Source organism: Passer domesticus, chromosome W, assembly GCF_036417665.1.
Source record: "Passer domesticus isolate bPasDom1 chromosome W, bPasDom1.hap1, whole genome shotgun sequence".
NCBI lineage: Eukaryota > Metazoa > Chordata > Aves > Passeriformes > Passeridae > Passer > Passer domesticus.
The window spans coordinates 10,820,679-10,840,037 of NC_087511.1; the positions used below are offsets into that span (position 1 = coordinate 10,820,679).

The window sequence follows — 19,359 nt, forward strand, 5'->3', positions numbered from 1 at the left end:
CTTGGCACAGGTGGCTGTGATTGGTCACTGATTGAAAACAATCCACATGAACCAATGGAAGATTCACCTGTGGCATTCCACAGCAGCAGATAGTTATTGTTTACATTTCTTTCCTGAGGCCCTCAGCTCCTCAGGGCAGGAAAAATCGCAGAAGAGGCTTTTTCACTAAAAATCCTGGCAACAGAATAACATGATGTGTACCTGAGGGAGATCTGATTGTGGGGTGAGGATGATATGCAAATATCACAGTTTGTTGGATGTTACTGCCATTGTCTGTACATTAAACCATACAGACATGAGATAGAAGGAAATATGTAAGTGTTGAAGGTCTGAGTAAGTGAAAGATGGAGTTTTCGGTGAGTAAAATGAAAGTGGGGAATCCTGCAGCTCTGTGGTATGGGGCCTGGTTTCAGTGGTCTGGTGTGGGGATGCGATGAGGGACATGATGAGTATAGCTTGTAATTTTTGGGGGGAACAGATGGAAGCTTTACATGAATAAATGTATGATATGTGGTAGTATGTTGACGACATGGGGATCAGGGGTGGAATGTCCTAGGGTGACGTCATGATGCTTGTATCCCCAATCGTGTGTTCTGTTAATGCTGGATATTATGTTCAGTGCCTTCAAGACTGACTCTGAAGAGCAAGGTTTGTTTTGGTTTGTTATCAGCCTGCTCCCCCAAGGCTGGCAGGACACAGAGACGAGAATTATATAGTGCGGCTTTTCCTTTTTTGGCTTTGCTTTTTGCTTTTGCTTTGCTCTTGCTTCTTGCTGTGCTCCTGTTTTGCATTTGCTTTTTGCTTCTGCTCATTAGTTAGTTTAGCTAAGCAGTCAACATTTTTCCCTGGACTGTTTTTTCCTTTCCCTTTTTGAAACCACTCAAACCTGCTCCTCTCTGGGACCTGGGAAACATGAGTTTGCACCTTGTGGGCCTGCAGCAACTATCCCCAGCACCGGAGGGACCGACAACAGAGTGACTACTCCCAGGACAGTCTTTCTGAATTTGTCATCCTTTTCAGAGTAGGGAAAGAGTGTGGTCATCCGGTATTGTTCATTTTGTGTGCTGGGGTGTGTTTTGCCTGTTAAATAAACAGCTTCTTTCCACTTCTCTCCTAGGAATCCTTCCCAAATCAGTTGGGGGGGGGGGGGGGGGGGGCTGTGTGGGTTTGCTTTCTGGGAGGGGGGGCCCCTTTTGGAGATTTTGTCCCAAATTTGCCCTAAACCAGGACAGCCCGTTATCAGTTTTTAATTCCTTGGGAATGCTCATGAAAGACAAAGCCTGTAGGAGGTGCTTTATGGCATCAGAGGATGATTCTCCCATGTGGGTAGAGGCATAGACTGCTCCAGAAAAGGTATCTGCACTGACATGAACATATTTCTGCCATCCGAATGATTGTATGTGTGTTACATCTGTTTGCCACGGTTCACAACTGTTCAACCCCCTTGGGTTTTCTCCTGCGCTTATCGTAGGGAGTGCATGTTTTTGGCAATTGGGGCACATGGCCACAATTTCTCTGGCCTGTTCTTGAGTGATGTGAAACTAACGAACTAAGCCAGGTGCGTTTTGGTGGAAAAGCTGGTGGCTGATTTTTGCCTGTTCAAAAACATTTGGGAGAGGGGCCATCTCTGCAGGCGCAGCAAGAACATCTGCCCTTCTGTCGCCTTCAGCAATAAAACCTGGCAAGTCAGTGTGTGACCTGACGTGCATCACATAAAATGGGTGCTTTCACTGGGAGACTAACTTTGCAAGTTTTGAGAGCAATTCGAAAAGTGCAGTGTTAGACACCTCTTGCAGTATTGCTTGATCTGCCCTGGATACTACTCCTGCCACGTAGGCAGAGTCTGTAATCAGATTGAATGGTTCTGAGAACTTTTCAAAGGCCCTAACAACTGCAGCCAATTCAGCAACCTGAGGTGAACCTTCCATCTCAGCAATGTCTGTCTCCCACTGCTGTTTTTCAGAATCCTTCCAAGTCATAGTGGACTTGTGAGATCTCCCAGACACGACTGTAAAGACAGTGAAAGCCTTTTTTAAAGGTCTCCTACTTTGAAGGCTTTCCAATTTTAAAGTGAATTGGACTTCTTGTTCGAAAAGTTTGTGGGCAGGCCGATGAATAGAAATTTATCCTGAGTAGGAATCCAGAGCAAACTGCAACCCCTCATTTTCCTGAAGCAAATGTTCCAACATTGCCTTAGTAATTTGGCCTGATTTTAACCTGATTGGAATGTGAATGCACTCAAAGTCACATCTTGCCAGCTCCCTGATCTGGGTCCTAGCTTTCCGGATCAGTTCTGCTACTAGCTCTTGGGGCTTTGTCATTCTATTGGACCTTTGGTGACTGAGGAAAACCCACTCTATGATCAAGAGAGGGTCCCTTTGGTCCTGGCCCTTTTTAGGTGTTTCTTTTGCCTTAGGTGTTTGTTTCTGTTCCCACTGGAAAACTATTACATTGAGGTGTAGCAACTTACCTGAGATCATAAATTTGAATAGCAGGTCAGGCTGACATTGGTTGGCCTGTCTTGTGGACATTGCTGCCTGAATTTTTCTAGAGCTTTCTGTGCCTCTGGGGTAATAGCCCTAGGAGAACTCAGGTCCTTGCCCCCTTTCAATAAATCGAAAAGAGGGGCAAGGTCTTCGTTGGTCAGGCCTAGCCAGGTCCTTACCCAATTTAAAGACCCACACAACTTGTGGACATCCACAAGGGTCTCCGTCTTTATTTTGATTTCTAATTTTTGAGGAACAATTGTCCTTTTTCCAATTTCTAAGCCTAAATACTTCCAAGGTGGCATCTTTTGAATTTTCCTTTCCTGGAGCTCGAACCCTGCAACAATCAATGCATGAATCGTTAGGTCAAGCGCGTGGGTAAGTAAATCATCATTGGGGGCACACACAAGGATATCATCTATATAATGATAGATAATGGCCTTTTCTGTGGTTGCACGCACGAGGGACAGTAAGGAAGAGACATACCATTGTCAGATCGATGGCGAGGCCTTTAGTCCCTGAGGAAGAACTTTCCAATGGTACCTTTTCTTCAGGGCTTCCCTGTTGATAGCGGGGAGCGAGAATGCTAAATGTGGTGCATTGTCAGGGTGTAGGGGAATTTGGAAAAAACAATCTTTTATATCAATGACAGCCAAATTCCAGCTTTGGGGGAGCATGGCTGGGGATGGCATACCAGGTTGGAGAGAGCCTATGTCTTCAATGACATGATTCATTTGTCAGAGGTTGTGGAGGAGCCGCCATCTCTTTTTGTCAGCCTTCTGGATGACAAACACTGGAGAGTTCCATGGAGACGTTGTCTCCACGATGTAACCTTTTTTCAGCTGCTCTTCCACTAGCTCCTCGAGCGCCTTCAGTTTTTGTTTACTGAGCAGCCACTGCTCTACCCAGACTGGTGTATCTGTCTTCCAATTCAGTTTTTGGGTAGGGCGCTTTTCAGTGACCACTGCCCAAAAATCCTGTGGAGAGTCTGGAATGTCAATTGTGACTCCCCATTGTGCCATTAGGTGTCTCCTCAACAAGGGTTCTGGATAATCTAACACAAATGGACATACATTTGCTAGTTGTCCATTTGGCCCCTCCATTTGGACAATGCTCTTAGATTGTCTTGCCAATTGCATGCCCCCTATACCTTGAACGTGACCAGCCACATTTTGCAAAGGCCAATGTGCTGGCCAGTCCTGTGCTGGGATTAATGTGCAGTCCACACCCGTGTCTACGAGCACCTTAATGTGTTTTTACTCCCCACTCCCTCTGACTTTACACCAGATTTTGAGTTTGTTTTTCCCAATAGCTTGGACCCAGGCTACTGTGGGCCCTTGTTTTTCAGTGCCTTCAAGTAGACTCGGCATCGGGATAGCTTGTGCTATGATTTGACCTTTGGGAAGAAACAGGGGTAGGTGGAAACAGTGCAGCCCAAGAACAAATTGCTCAGGATCTGATGTTAACATTCCTGGAGCAATTTTGATCTCTTGTGGTATGTGTTTGGTATCCCCAATGATGATGTACTTACAGTGAATTCGGTGCCAAGTACCCTGCTGTTGTGGGTTGACAAAGACAAAATGCCAGTCAGTGTCTTTTAGGTTGAGTGGTTCTGTCAGCTGTAACCTGAAAGGCTCATTGTGGTTAAAATAGGTTCACCTAAGTCATAGCAAAAGTTATTTTGTGTCACTTCTGGTGGTGGACCAGCAGAAGTGGTCCCTGAAGCATCGGCTTCACTTAAAGAAATTGGGAAGTTACTGCACGCTTGGTGTTTTTCGCTTTCCCCATTCCCTTGGCTTGCTCTTTTTGTGTCTGCATGCCTGGCAGGCTGGCAGCGTTCCCCAGTGAGTTTTTTTGTTGTTGTTGACCCCCTGGGAGCACTTGTAGTTCTCTTCCCCTGCTATTTTTAAACTCATCAAGTTGATTTTTCAGGGGACACTGGTAAATCCAGTGCCCAAGGTTCTTACAAAGCATGCATGGCCTTGTGGGGTCAGCCACTGCTGGTCTTTGCTGCTGCCCAGTGTGCCGCTGGGCTGATGGAATGAGCGCTGGGCTGGCAATGGCGAATCTCTGTGGTGATCTTGGCAGCAGCTTTGGTCTGGTGTCCCGAGTCACACTCATCAGAGGCACTTTCCTGTTACAAACTAGAAGCATATCTTTTAGTGTAGGGGGAGTTCTAAAGGTAAGCTTAAAATTGCAGTTTGACACTGCTCATTTGCATTTGTAAATACCATTTCCTCTAAAATGTCTTCCCTTGCATTCTCTTTCTTTTGGCCACTGATTGGCCCGACTTAGACCTTTCCAAAAACACATTTCCGGGCCAAACCACGACACTTGGATTTCAATAGCTCTAGTTAACCTTTCTACAAATTTAAAAAAATACTCTGATGGTAGCTGTTTGATCTTACTATATGGCTTGAGAGGTCCTTCAGGTTAAAGGGTAAAGAAGGCTTTTTCAGCTGCATTTTTGACTCTCTCAAGGACTTCCACAGGGATTGCTGCAGCTTGGATTGGGGCGAAAGACCATTGGCCCTCACCAGAGAGATGCTCAATGGTAATTGGCACGCCATTGGCATCCTTTGCTGTGTTAGGGTCAGCATGCAAGTCTGGGAGAGCCTCTTTCAGCAGTTGTTTCCATGACAATTCCCGTAGTTTGAATTCTGTAGAGGTCGTGAGGCACAAAAAAAGCTGTTTTAAATCATGTGGGACTACTACTAGTGAAAAATGATGGCATTTTGGTGTCTCTGTCAGATTGGTGAGAGAATTTGGGCTGCGAACCATTGGAAGATGGTGGGTGAGTTCTTCATGCCCTGAGGTAGAACTGTCCAATGGTACCTCTGTAGAGGTGCCTGTTGGTTTAGGGATGGCACTGAGAAAGCAAAACAGGGAGAATCTTCCAAATGTAGTGTAATATTAAAAAAGCAGTCTTTAAGGTTGATAATGACCATCTGCCAGTCTTGAGGCAGCATTGAAGCTGAGGGAAGGCCAGGCTGTAGGGGACCCATGTCTTCAATGACCTCATTGATCTTTCTGAGGTCTTGCAAGAGCTGCCACCTGTCTTTGCCTGGTTTTTGAATGACAAAGACAGGTGTGTTCCAAGGGCTAGTGGATAGTACTATATGACCCTTGGATAGCTGCTCTTGCACGAGGGACTGCAGCATCTTTAATTTCTTCTCTGGAAGGGATGACTGATACAACCATATGGAGTTATCAGTCTTCCAAGTCAGCTGGAGGGTGGCACGCTGCTCAATGGCCCCGACTAGAAATCCTGTGGTGTTGTTAGGATTTCTAGTCTCATCCCCCACTGAGACTAAAGGTCCCTTCCCAGAGTGTCACTTGTGCCTGAGTTATGAAAGGTCTTGCCGTGGCAATTCTGCCCTCAGGTCCCTCAAAGCATATGTTTTTTTGGCTTCTGAAATTGATTGTGGCTCTCCTGATGCCTGAGATGACCCCAGCTGCTGGGACAAGGGGCCAATCTCGTGGCCACTCAGAGCGGGAAATGATGGTGACATCCGCTCTGGTGTCCAACAGTCCTGAAAGGTGGATCTTTTATCCTTTCTGGGACAGCACATGCTCTATCACAGGTCTGTTGCAGCCTAGAATTTGGGCCCACATTACTAATGGGTCAGCAGGTGTTGTGGTAAAGTTTGGCAATAAATAAGCTTGGGCAATAACTGTCCCTTTAGGGATGAAAAGAAGAGGGTTTAACCACAGTACTTGGACCAGGATTTCTTGTAGGCATGTTACTGTTAAAACTTCAGGTAGGATGGTTATTGGAATTACCAGTATTGCTGAACGGGACATGCCTTGGCTTGTCTGGCCCTGCTGCTGAACCAAATGGTGGCAACTGTGGTGTTTCACCCCAGAGACTAGCTGTGAGTCGCAGCTGGGCACGTTGAGGCAAGCCCAGGCATGCTGGAGCTCCGGTGGAGGCGGGATAGAGCTGCCTCCTGTGGAGGGTCCATTCCTCAGATCCTCTGACGGAGAAGCTTTAAGGCGATGGTGAAGGAAGGAGTTGGTTCTGATGGAGGGTTTTAATCCAGAGTTTTTATTCTGGCCCACAGGCCCCTGAATCTAGCAACAGCTCCAACAGAACTCCCTCCCACGTGGTCTCCTCGCCCTTTTACCTGGGGGAGAAGGGGAGGGGAGGGATCGGGGGATCACCAACCAGGTACAGCAGAGGAGGTCTCAGAGGACAAAGGACACCTGGATGGTCCCATGCCCCCTCCAGAGGTAGAGGGCATCTTTTGAATCTGCCCAGTCATTTGACGCTCTCCTGGAATTCCAGGATTGATAGGCAGTACCCAGCAGGAGTCAAGGTGGGGGAAAGGAGAGGTGATTGACACACCTGGGGAAGGAAACTTCAGGAACAAACCCAGGGTAACTGAGGCAAACCATGACATCACACTGCAACAGATGGTGAGTCCTTCCATCGCCTCTCTGGTGTCACAAATTACTAAAACATCCCTAGGTCAATCCTCGCGCCCATATTTGCCTGTTGGAAGGTGGTGTACAAAAGTGTCTTCAATTTGAATGGAAAGAGTGCTTACCAGTGGCCTCTGGGTTCCTGTCTGGATTTGCCACATGTCAGGCTCCTCTGCAGTGATGGAGCTGTGGGGATAGACTGGAGAAGTTCGGCATGCTGGTTCTCCACGATGGTTGGGAGTGTGGAGCAAAGCAGCCTTGCATTTGGTGTCGTCGCGTGAGGCCGCCCCGCACTCTGCCAGGAGTTTCCTGAGGGCTGGTGATTTTGTGGGTGCTGGTAAGCACTTTGACGTTGGCAACATTGAGGACACTGACACTTAGGGCACCCCTAGGATCAGGATTGATTATTACCTTTATTAAAACTGTTACCTTCATAGTGTCCTGTTTTCCCACAGTTAAAGCATGATCCCTTTTCCCTGTTGTTATTGGGTCCGTGGGGGATTATTTGTGCTGCAACAAGCTCTTCTATGGCTCCCTCACTGGCAGCTTTGACTAAGGTGACATCTCGGTCTGCCTTTGCTCTGATGGTGCAAGCCTTGACCATATGAGAGATGGTTGGCTTTGAGGGGTAGAGAACGTAGACTATCTCTGCACTTGGTGTTTGCATTGGCTTCAGCTAGGTGTAGAAGTAGCTCTTGCCGAGCTTTTGGACATTACACTTGTTTGTTTATTGCCTGTGTAAAACAGTCAACAAATTTTATTAAAGTCTCATCTGGTCCACGATCAATGTCAGTAAAGTCAATGTTTGCTGTTGTCCTGTCCAGTGTTTGTAAGAATGCTGTTTTTGTGGCGTCTTTTATGTCTTCTAACACATCTCAGGGGAGGTCTACTGCCTGATCTCCCGGCTTTGTGAAATCTCCCTCGCCAGCTAAATGGTATAATGTTAAATGTGCCCATCTTTTTGGGCATAGTCTTTTAATAGTTGCTGTAGTTGTTTCTTCCATACTCCCTCTGACAGGATGAATTCAGTGGGGGAGAGTAGGATGTGCATAAAGTATCTTGTCATGGGGCACCATAACATGGGCTGCAAACACAGCATTTACTAGGTTGTTAAAATAGGGAGAGTTCCTCCTATGGTCTTTTGCAGCCTTACAAAGGTCCTTCATTTCCCCTTGGGAGATGGATTCCCATCGTGGGTTAGCTTGCCTGCAATACCACACTGGTGCCACTTGGATTTTTGATACCAGCTCCAAATGTCCCTCCTTGACTGCTGCCTTCTGCATCTTCTGCCAGGGATCTTCAGGCTCATTCTCAAACTCAGATGAGCCCTCACTCTCTTCCTCAGAAGAAGTTTGCCTCTTGGCAGAAGAGCAGGTTTTTCAGCTGACTGGCACGGCCTGTTGTTTTGGGCTTTTGGTAACCAAGATGGCTACCTTCCAGTCAGCATCCCAGCAACCCCGCCCGCAGCTTTTCCTACCCCTCTTTCATTCCTGTCCCGCCAGCCATGGGTCTCCCATCTCCCTTTTTCTCTGCGTCCTACCAGCAGCTTCTCTGCCCCTTTTACTTGCATCCCGCCATTTTGCGGTCCTCCCGCTTTCTGGGGTGTCAACCCGCAACCACCAATAGTCCCAGGAGAAGTCGATTGAGCCGCCGAACTTATGTGCTTCTCTTTCGAAATCTCCTAGGGCCATGGAGACAAAGTGTTTATCCTGGATGAGTACCCATTTGTAAGAAATGGCACTCACTTTTAAAATTTCAAAGGTTTATTAAACCTTATCAAAAATACAACAAAAGACTGAATAAGGAAAAATTGCAGCACTGGGAGCAAGGAACCAAACTGCCATGTGCTCATCTACAAAATGGCTGCTCTGCCCTTTATATCCCTGTGGTTGCGTCAGCCAACCCTGGCCCCTCCCAACGTCTGTCTGTCAACTCTTCTTTGCTGTCCATCGGTAGAGACTACTTTTGTGCAATTTGATTAGAGGTCAGGTGTTGCCATGCCACACCCCCTAGCAACAAGCTTTTCCCATCCCATGCAAGGGGCACATGTACATGCCCTCCCTTCACAAGTCTTTCACAACCAAGGCTGTCTGATGGCAACAACACCGAGGGGGGAAGGGGACTATGGGGAGAACAGAGGATGTCTAAACAACAAGACTATGATAACATAATTACATATCTATAATACTGATTTTAACATATATACAATTTTCATCCCTTAATTGCGAGAGCCAATTCATCACATTACCTATCTACAACAATGGTTCTAAGTAAATAACAGAGTGGTTTAGGTTTTTGATTGTGTCATGCAAACTGCTGTGGGCTTGATAATACTAACAGTGTATTCTAGCGGTAAAAACTATTTGCCTGGGTTTGAATTAGATTTGGGCTGATACTTTATTTATACTGCTATTCTTTTCCTCCAAATTTAGACCCATTCAAGAGTCTGCTGTTCACATATCTGACAGTTTGGGGTATCAATTTCTTTATTCATGTGTCTTAGATTATATTTCATTTGCCTACCTATGTCATCATCCTTATTCACACAAATTCCAAGCAGTCATCTAGGAATGCAAAAACCGTACTTAAAGTGCACTAACCATGGGAATAAATAAATAAATTGAGTTCATTATGGAAATATCATAAAGCATTTGTAAAATATTTGGTGGGTTTTTTTTAATCTTCCCATTTCCTGACTAGTGTTCATTAATGATTTTTCATGGGGGAGAACAGAAGAACAACCTACAGGACACTAGAAGCATAAAGAGATGGTCCTTTTAGTTTGGATCAGCAGCCTATTTTAATGCTGCAGAAAGAAGAATACTCCCTGCACTATGAATGCGTAAAGGTGGTAAACCTGAAATTTGATCCTGATAGTTCAGGCAAATTCTGGAGACTTTTTGACCTGTAGCTCTACTAGAATCAATGTTCCTGGAGAGTTCTTTGTGAATGCTGTGTTAAATCAGTGTGGTTACCCAAAGCTGTAATTAGGAATTAAATACTGTACTAGTAGAGAAAAGCAAGGGACACTACACTGTACCTTCACTGAAAGCAGATGTGCTTGCATGTATGCAGGCTGACTCTAGCAATTCAAACTACTGTTTGAGCTTCTCTGATATAGAATGCTTAGTTTGTTGTAGGCAGAGGCAATAATTTTATCCTCATGTCATAGTCAAGTTTCCCCTAATGACACAGATTGTATGTAGACAATGAGGTATGATAGACTTCAGAAAAACTTTTTCAAACATCTCCCACAGAAACTGCAGTGTTCTTATGTCTCTATACAATATATAGGGAATAAATTATCCCTGTATTTACTATAAACTGTTGAGCCTTTTAACTCTGTTTTATGTGATCAGTAGTGTTCCAGAAATTATAACTATTGTTTTGTGGGTATACATATAAAATAAATTTACAGGTCCTGTTCTGTTCCTACTGCATATTCTATTCACTTGGTTTTTATAATTCATAGAATCATAGAATATCCTGAGTTGGAAGGGACCCATGAGGATCATCGAGTCCAACTTCTGGCCTTGTGCAAAACACCCTAGAATCACACCATGTGCCTGAGAGCACTTGTAAGTAGATCATCCGCCCTGCATGTTATCTCGACTTTCAAAAGAAAAATCCCTATATTGTTCAAAAATATACAGATCAAACATTCAGAAAAAGAAATCTTTTTTTATTCTATGACACTGGGTTAATACAATAAATATACAAAGCTTCTGAATTACTCAGACATGCAACAGACGGACAGAAGTTCATTTGAAGAGAACTATGACATTCACTAGGATGGCAGAGCATTGTTAGTAATTTACAAAATATACAAACACCCCCCAGATAAATGAAACCAACTCCTAAATTACAGATCAATGACTACAGACATTCTAGCGTTTAAACTTCATACTATGAACTCAATTTGCCACAATACGACAAAATGACAACTTAAGTGGGTACCATACTCTGATTAATTAATAAGACTGTAAAATCTAGTTTTAGTTAGGTACAAAATATTCCAACAAATATCAGCCTTCTGTTGTCAAAGGTAAACTCAAACATCTCCCTCCCTTTAGGGCTGCAAAGCATCAGAGATTTCTGGTTTAAATAATTCACATGTAATTGAACCTTGAATTTCAATTAGGAGGTTAAAAACTTTGAGGGGGAGGAGGGAATATACCTGTCAAATTCAGGTTTTATTCCTAATGATTCTTTCATAATATATTAATATATTCTGGTAATGTATGCTATTATGCAATCTTAGAACTTAAATTACATTGCAAAGATGATGTCCCTGGGATTCATATCCAAAAGATATCCAAGAGAATTTCTTAAATTCAGCTCAAAAGTAATCCATAGTAGAGTTCCTAGATACAACCCTCAAGTTAAATAAAAAATATTATGAAAAGAACAATTTTGATATACAGCTGCTAGAGGTGTGATGCTTGATCTCAACAGAAAATTGTGACTTCTGTCTGGAAAGTGTTTAATAACATTCCACCCAAATTTAAGTTTAGTGTTAGCATAGAATTTTAGAGCCCCTATTACACAGAATATTTAAATTAATTTTAACTTAATGATGCAGAGAATATTTAGAAACAAGTATATTCGTTAATATAAACTTCAGCATAGGTGAAACTACTGCATTAATCCAAATTCAAGATGGATTTCATGGAACTGGTAAAAGAAAGGATAGTAGTAGGCACTTCATGCTAACAGTACAGTCCTGATCAGGGGATTAAGCAACAGGTTTTCTTTTTTTGCAATACTATTATGCTATTATAAATACACTGCAGTGAAAAAGGATCAATCAAAGTCTGTTCACATTCAGAACATGGAGGGGCCTCAGAATTTTTACCTTTTACTAAAGGTAATACACCTTAAGAGCTGAATTCATTTAATCTACAGTGTGTACTTATAAAGGTTGTGAATGAGGTCCCTTCCTGTTTTAATTTTTGAAAACAGTTTAAAAAAAAAGCCCAAGTATTGTGCATAAGACTCATGAGGCAATCCAAGAATATCAAATAGCCTTCAAAGGAAAGAAACATCACTTCATAGAGACCTGATTCAGTTGTAGAATATTTTGATAGCATGCACCATTATGGATTGTTCAGTTCCACAGCACCAATTTAACCTCTTAGGCCTCCAGTTCAATGAGCTAAAATTAGCTTTGTGAAAGATGAAGATTTCTCACTTTTCTAATTCAAAAGTTTAAAAGTTGTTTTTCCTTCCATCTTAAAAGAAATCACAGAAATAGCTGAGTTAAATTAAAATGAAAGCATGTATCTGTTAAATGCCATTGCTTAAAAAGCTTTATTTTAGGAAATTAAATACTGTATATTTAGATTTTTGGACAAGCAGCAAACATTGTGACTGATAAGGCAGGAGATTTACTATCACTGTTAAATACAAATCTACACATCCCAAACACAACAAAAATACCACTGCATTTAAGAGGGAAGTGTGGCATGAAACTAGTGTTCTAGAGGTCAATATTTGTTTCAACAAAATTACTACCCCAAGACATGAATACTGAAATTAAAAATAGAAAATATATAATAATTTAGATGTGTGATTGAAACCATCAGTTAACTTCCTTAAACTATACAGTACATTGCACATTCTATTACAGAGAATGTTTCTGCGTCATAGTAATTTCTCACAGGTAGAGAATACCCCATGAAAATAGATACAAACAAATTATATAACTTTGTGCAGGCAAATTCTGGACCAAAACACTATTTAAACAAGTACAGATTACAGTATTCATGCAAAATTACAGGTCTATATGGAAAGACTTATCCTAAACAATCCCAAGAAAATAATTTATATCTATACTACTTGTGTTTGTCCTCCAGCAGCTGCTGAAATTGCAAAAGCATAGCCAAACCAGACCTTTTACATCTCTCAGTCTACCCCATTTATAGCAGAAAAAGGGAACAGTTCTTACAAAGAAAAACAATTTAGCCAATGTCCTTTCCTGAAGTTTAAAAAAACCCACCAAGATGAACCACTAAAAACCCCTCCAAATTCTTAATATATTATATTTGATCATTATATACCACAATTCATTCTCATTCAGTTGTTGAAATCACTTATCCTCCCTAAATAAGGAAAGCTTATTATTCCAAAATGCAACATTTTAAATAAGCACAGATGTCCTGGTTCAGGACAAATTGGGGAGAGAACCCCCAAAGGGGTTCCTCTAGAAAAGCAGATTCAATTGGCCCCTCCCCTAACTGGTTCGGGAAAAATACCTCCTTGGAGAAAAGTGGAAAAAACTGTTTATTAAATAAAACCTAAACAATATTAAACAATAAAACCCTCTTTCTGCTCTAAAAGAGATTACAAACTCAGAAAAGTCCCCTCCTTGGGTTGCAGCTTGGCTCACTCAGTCTCTTATTGTCCTTCCGGTGCTAGAAATGCCATGGCCCAGGCCCAGCCCGGTGGGCCACAGGTGCGAGCTGCTGGTGCTTCTTTGGGTGTTCAGTCCAGAGCAGGTTTGAACAGGTCCAAAGAAAAGGGGGGAAAAATCGACAGTCCAGGGAACTTCTTTTCCTCAGCTAGCTAAAACTATCTAAAACAAAGGAGAGCTCTGTCTCGCTGTCTGTCCATCTGCAGACAGCACAGTCTACGAGCAGGAATATGGAGGAGTGAGTGCAGTGTCTGAAAACAAACTGCACACTTCTTCTCTCCCCCCTTCACTTTCTGGAACAAGTCTTAAAGGTGTAAAACTTATTATTCAGCATAAACAGAACAGACGATTGGGGATAAAAGCATCATACAACAGAGAATGGATATCTGTCAAAAATAAACAAGTTTATTATAAAATAAACAAACATTTCCCATTTTACCTGTGCACTGCTGCAGAAGAAACAACTATGCGCTGTGTATCCTGATATATGTTTTTAAGGAATATAATAAGTGACTGGAAAATAAAGTACAATGGAAGAGAACTGTCATGATTTTTTTGTATTTCTCTACATTCAATTCAGTTGCCCTTGAACACATTCTGAGCTGCACTGGTTGCTGCTCTTGATGCCGCATTGGCTGCAGCAGTTTGTACAGTTTTGTTGGACATCACTCCTGTTGCAAACTCCTGCTGTGCTTTCTCAAAACTAGCGCCAGTAGTGCGGTAGAGACCATGCACCTAGGGAGGTGGAAAAGCAGTAAAAAAGCATGCTGAACCTTCAATTTCTTGGTTGATTAATAGCAAAATCTCAAACATGAAGTAGAGCCGTGTGGTGGAAAAATCTGGTTTGTTCATATGTTTGGAAGGATCCGAAAATGAATAAACAGAATTTTTTCCCCCCCACAAATTCTACAACTTCTGATTGCCCTGCTGTGCATGCAGTTTGACTGTAGGATGCCTGTACCTTTTTCCAAGTTTACGTGTGTGCTATCTACTGTCTGAAACAACACATTTAAATACACAAATAGGCTGTATCCTTAGCATAACACGTGCTAAGGGTGCATGTTAAAAGTAACAGCAGGAAACAAAAAGAAAAAAATATTTTTGAATCTACTGTGTCAATAACATTTTAGTGAACTTTTTTTTATATAATACAGTTTTAGAAATCTTAATTTTACTGATTGACATGTTTGCAAATACCTATTAAGTTATGACTGAACATTTGTCCTGGTTTCTGCTAGGAGAGTTTTATTTTCAGTAGCTGCTACAGTGTTGTGTTTAAGATTCAGTATGAGAATAATGCTGATAATACACTGATGTTTTGGTTGTCACTGAGCAGTGCTTGCCCTGAGTCAAGCACTTTTCAATGTCTCATGCTCTGCCAGGGAGGAGATGCACAAGAAGCTGGAAGGGAGCATAGACGGGACAGGTGACCTGAACTGGTCAAAAGGATATTCCATACCATGGAACGTATGCCCAATATATAAACTGGAGGGATATAAGGCCCCAAAAAACCTTGCTCAATGAGACTTTTAAAAGGGCTTGCGGTTGTTCACATAGTCTGAGTTAGAGGCATGGGAGAAATACCAACATGATGTTCCCAAGAGATCAAAACAAAAAAAAACCTACTGGCAACTGCAGAAAATCAAAGAACTTTGGCAAAAGGTTTAGAGCAGCATTCAATCAATATGAAACACTTCCCAAAGCATTACCTTTGCCCATTCAACTTAGCAAACTCCAAGCCAGTTTGATTTTAAGTTACTCAAAAATTCTGAGAAGAAGGAATTAGAAGAAGGAGAGAGAAAGACAGAACATATGTAGAAAAGAACAAACATAGCTACCAACACCTGGGTTCCAGCAATGTTCAGACAGAAATTCCAAGAGGAGATAGGGTCAAGACATGCTATTCTCATGTTCGGTCCCTCTGCAACTTGAGGACCAGGGAAATGAAAATGTGAATGAAGGTTCTTCCAGGTTGGAGGGGTCACCTAAGGCAGAGCAGCCTACCCCCTGCATCACAACCACCTCAGTTAAGAAATTAAGGGTGGTTGTCATTGGTGAATCCCTTCTGAGAGAAACAGAGGGATGGATATGCCAACTGGACCCAACCCAGAGGGAAGTGTGCTGCCTCCCTGGGGCCCAGGTAAGGGACATCACTAAGAAATTTCCCAACTTGGTATGGCCCACTATTGGCTTTCCAGGTGGTCAGCAATGAAGTCCAACAAGAAGTCTGTGGACAATCAAGGGGGACCTCAGGGCCTTGGGATAACTGGTTGAGAGATGTGGAGCACAAGTTGTGTTCTCTTCTGTCCTGCCAGTTGCGGGAAATGATGGGGCAAGAAACAGGAAGATCATGCAGATGAATACCTGGCTTTGAGACTGGTGTTACCAGCAGAATTTTGTGGGTTTTGATCATGGGTTGGTTTACATGACCCTGAGCCTGCTGAGAACAGATGGGGTCTACCTGTGTCAAAGGGGAAAAAGAATCTTGGCTCAGCAGTGAGCAGGGCTATTTGAGAGAGCTTTAAACTAGATTGGAAGAGGGACAGGGATAAAGCCAGACTGGATAGAGATAAGCCTGGGAGTGGCACACCACTGCTTGAGGGACAGTGTGCTAGCAAGGTCCTTCAGTCTGCCATATCAGTGGAGGCAGGGGATGAAGATCCATATGGCAGCAAGTATGCAGGGATTATTGATGTTAGAAATCCCAGAAGCATGTGTGAATGGCCATGCAGGAATTAGGGTATCTCCATGCAAAAAAGGCATCAGGGTGATTAGCCCAACTGAAGTGCATCTACACCAATGCACACAGCATAGGCAACAAACAGGAAGAACTGGAAGCCATTGTGCAGCAGAAAAACTATGACATAGTTGCCATCACGGACACAATGAGATGACTCTCACAGCTGGAGTGTTGCAATGAATGGCTAGAAAAAATTTAGAAGCAACAGGCAAGGAAGGTGGGATAGCCCTGTATATTAAGGAGTGTTTTGATTGTCTAGAATTTAATGATAGTGATGATAGGGTTGAGTGTTTATGGACAAAAATTAGGGGGAAGGACAACAGGGCAGATATCCTGGTGGGAGTTTGTTATAGACCACCCAACCAGAATGAAGATGCAGATGAAATATTCTGTAAGCAGCTGGGAGAAGTTTCACAGTTGTTAGCCCTTGTTCTCATGGGGGACTTAAACTTACCACATGTCTGCTGGAAATACAATACAGCAAAGAGGAAACAGTCCAGGAGGCTCCTGAAGTGTGTGGAAGAGAACCTCCTGACACAACTGGTAAGGGAGCCAAACAGGGAAGAAGCCCTTCTGGACATGCTGTTTTTGAACAGAGAAAGACTTCTTGGTGATGTGATGGTTGGAGGCCATCTTGGGCAGAGTGATCACAAAATGACAGAGTTTTCAGCTCTCAGAGAAGTAAGGGGGGGGGGGGGTGTCAGGAAAACTGCCACCTTGGACTTCCAGAGGGCAGACTTTGGCCTGTTTATGAGACTGGTTGAGAGAGTCCCCTGGGAGGCGGTCCTGAAAGGCAAAGGAGTCCAGGAAGATTGGATGTGCTTTAAGGAGGAAAATTAAAGGTGCAGGAACAGGTCGGCCCCATGTGCCAAAAGATAAGCTGTCAGGGAAGAAGACTGGCCAGGCTGAACAGAGACCTTTGGCTGGAAATCAGGAAAAAAAGAGAGTTTACCATCTCTGGAAAAAGGAGCAGACAGCTTGGGAGGACTATAAGGATGTTATGAAAATTAGAAGGTCCAAAGCCCAGCTAGAACTTAATGTAGCCACTGCTGTAAAAGACAACAAAAAGTGTTTCTACAAATACACCAAGAACAAAAGAAGGGCTAAGGAGAATCTCCATCCTTTGTTAGATGTGATGGGAAACAGTAACAAAGGATGAGGAAAGGTTTGAGGTACTTAATGTCTTCTTTGCCTCAGACATCAATAACAAGACCAGTTGTCCTCAGGGTATCTAGTCCCCTGAGCTGGAAGACAGAGACAGGGTGCAAAATTAAGCCCCCGTAAGCCAGGAGGGAATGGTCAGCAACCTGCTATGCCACTTAGACCTGCACAAGCCCATGGGACCTGATGGGATCCACCCAAGGGTACTGAGAAAGCTGGTGGAAGAACTCACCAAGTCCTTTTCAATAATTTACCAGCAGTCCTGGTCAACCGGGGAGGTCACAGATGACTGGAAGTGAGCAAATGCGATGCCCATCTAAAAGAAGGGTCAGAAGGAGGATACAGTGAGATACAGGCCTGTCAGCCTGACCTTGATGCCAGGGAAGGTCATGGAGCAGATCATCCTGAGTGTCATCATGTGACAAGTGCAAGACAGCCAGGGGATCAGGCCCAGCCAGCATGGGTTTAGGAAAGACAGGTCCTGCTTGAAGAACCTGACCTTCTTCTACGACAAGGTGATACACTTAGTGAATGATGGAAAGGCTGTGGATGTCATCTACCTAGACTTCAGTAAAGCCTTTGACACTGTTTCTCACAGCATTCTCCTGGAGAAACTGATTTCCATAGTGCAGATGGGATGCACTTTTCACTGAGTAAAAAACTGGTTGGATGGCCAGGCCCAGAGTGGTGGTAAATGGAGTTACATTCAGCTGGTGGCCGGTCATGAGTGGTGTTCCCTGAGGCTCAGTATTGGGACCAGTCCTGTTTAATATCTTTATTGATGATCTGGATGAGGCGATCAAGCGTACCCGAAGCAAGTTTGCAGAAGACAACAAGTTGAGTGGGAGTGTTGATCTGCTGGAGGATAGGAAGGGTCTACAGAGGGATCTGGATAGGCTGGATTGATGGGCTGAGGCTAAATATATGAGATTCAACAAGGCCAAGCATTAGGTCCTGTACTTGGGTCCACAACAACTCCCCGCAGCGCTACAGGCTTGGGGAAGAGTGGCTGGAAAGCTGCCCAGCAGAAAAGGCCCTGGGGCTGCTGGTTGGCAGCCAGCTGAATGTGAGCCAGCATGTGCCCAGGTGGCCAAGAAGGCCAATGGCATCCTGGCTTGTGTCAGAAATAGTGTGGGAAGCAGGGCCAGGGAAGCAATCGTCCCCCTGTACTCAGCACTGGTGAAGCCATACCTCGAATCCTGTGTTCAGGTTTGGGCCCCTCACTACAAGAAAGACATTGAGGTGCTGGAGTGTGTCCACAGAAGGGTAATGTAGCTGGTGAAGGGGCTGGAGCACAAGTCTTATGAGGAGCGGCTGAGGGGGCTGGAGGTGTTTGGCCTGGAGAAAAGGAGGCTCAGGAGAGACCTTATTGCTCTCTACAACTACCTGAAAGGAGGCTGTAGCGAGGTGGGAGTTGATCTCTTCTCTCAAGTAACAAGGGATAGGACAAGAGGAAATGGCCTCAAGTTGTGCCAGGAGAGGTTTAGATTAGATATTAGGAAAAAATTCTTCATGGAAATGGTTGTAAAGCATTGGAAAAGCCTGCCCAGGCAAATGGTAGAGTCACTATCCCTGAAAGTGTTCAAAAAATGTGTGGATACTTGAAGACATGGTTTAGTGGTGAACATGGTGGTGCTGCTGGGTTGATGGTTGGTCTTGATGATCTTAGAGGTCTTTTCCAAATTTAACAATTCTATGATTCTATAAGCATAGCAGGAAAATTCATGTAACTTTTTTTTTGTTATAAATGTCACCAGATCATATATGAGCATACATGTTTCTTGAAAAGAATCCTGATTCATGTGGTAAAAAGAGTGTAAAAAATGCTCACCATACATATTTCTCATTTGTTTCTTTCTCCTATACCTGAGTATTTATGCAAAAAACAAATAAGGAGAAAGGAAGTTTCTACCTTACTGTAAATAGGCCAGTAGGGTTTGGGTACATGAAGACCTTTAAGTGGAACTGTAACTACAGTTGAATTATTAAAATTACCAGTGTATCAGCAGTAGAATTATCAGTTACATTTAATTGAAACAATATAAAAAACTTATTAGCACATTATTATCTAAACTTAGGCTTTCTGGATGGAAATTCACAAAAAGGAACCAAGAGAGAACAGCATCTTTGAGGTT

The 19,359-nt window shown here is 43.4% G+C and overlaps 1 protein-coding gene across 5 annotated transcripts in view; it reads right to left on the reverse strand.

The window, feature by feature from the left end:
• Positions 1-10,572: 10,572 nt before the first annotated feature.
• The window catches only part of LOC135289108 (secretory carrier-associated membrane protein 1-like), a 127,988-nt gene continuing 119,201 nt past the window's right edge, over positions 10,573-19,359 (reverse strand). For all 5 annotated transcript variants that reach the window (XM_064402454.1, XM_064402453.1, XM_064402451.1 and 2 more), the window contains one exon: positions 10,573-14,058. The gene's annotated coding sequence lies outside the window, so the exon portion shown is untranslated. The remainder of the gene's footprint in view (positions 14,059-19,359) is intronic.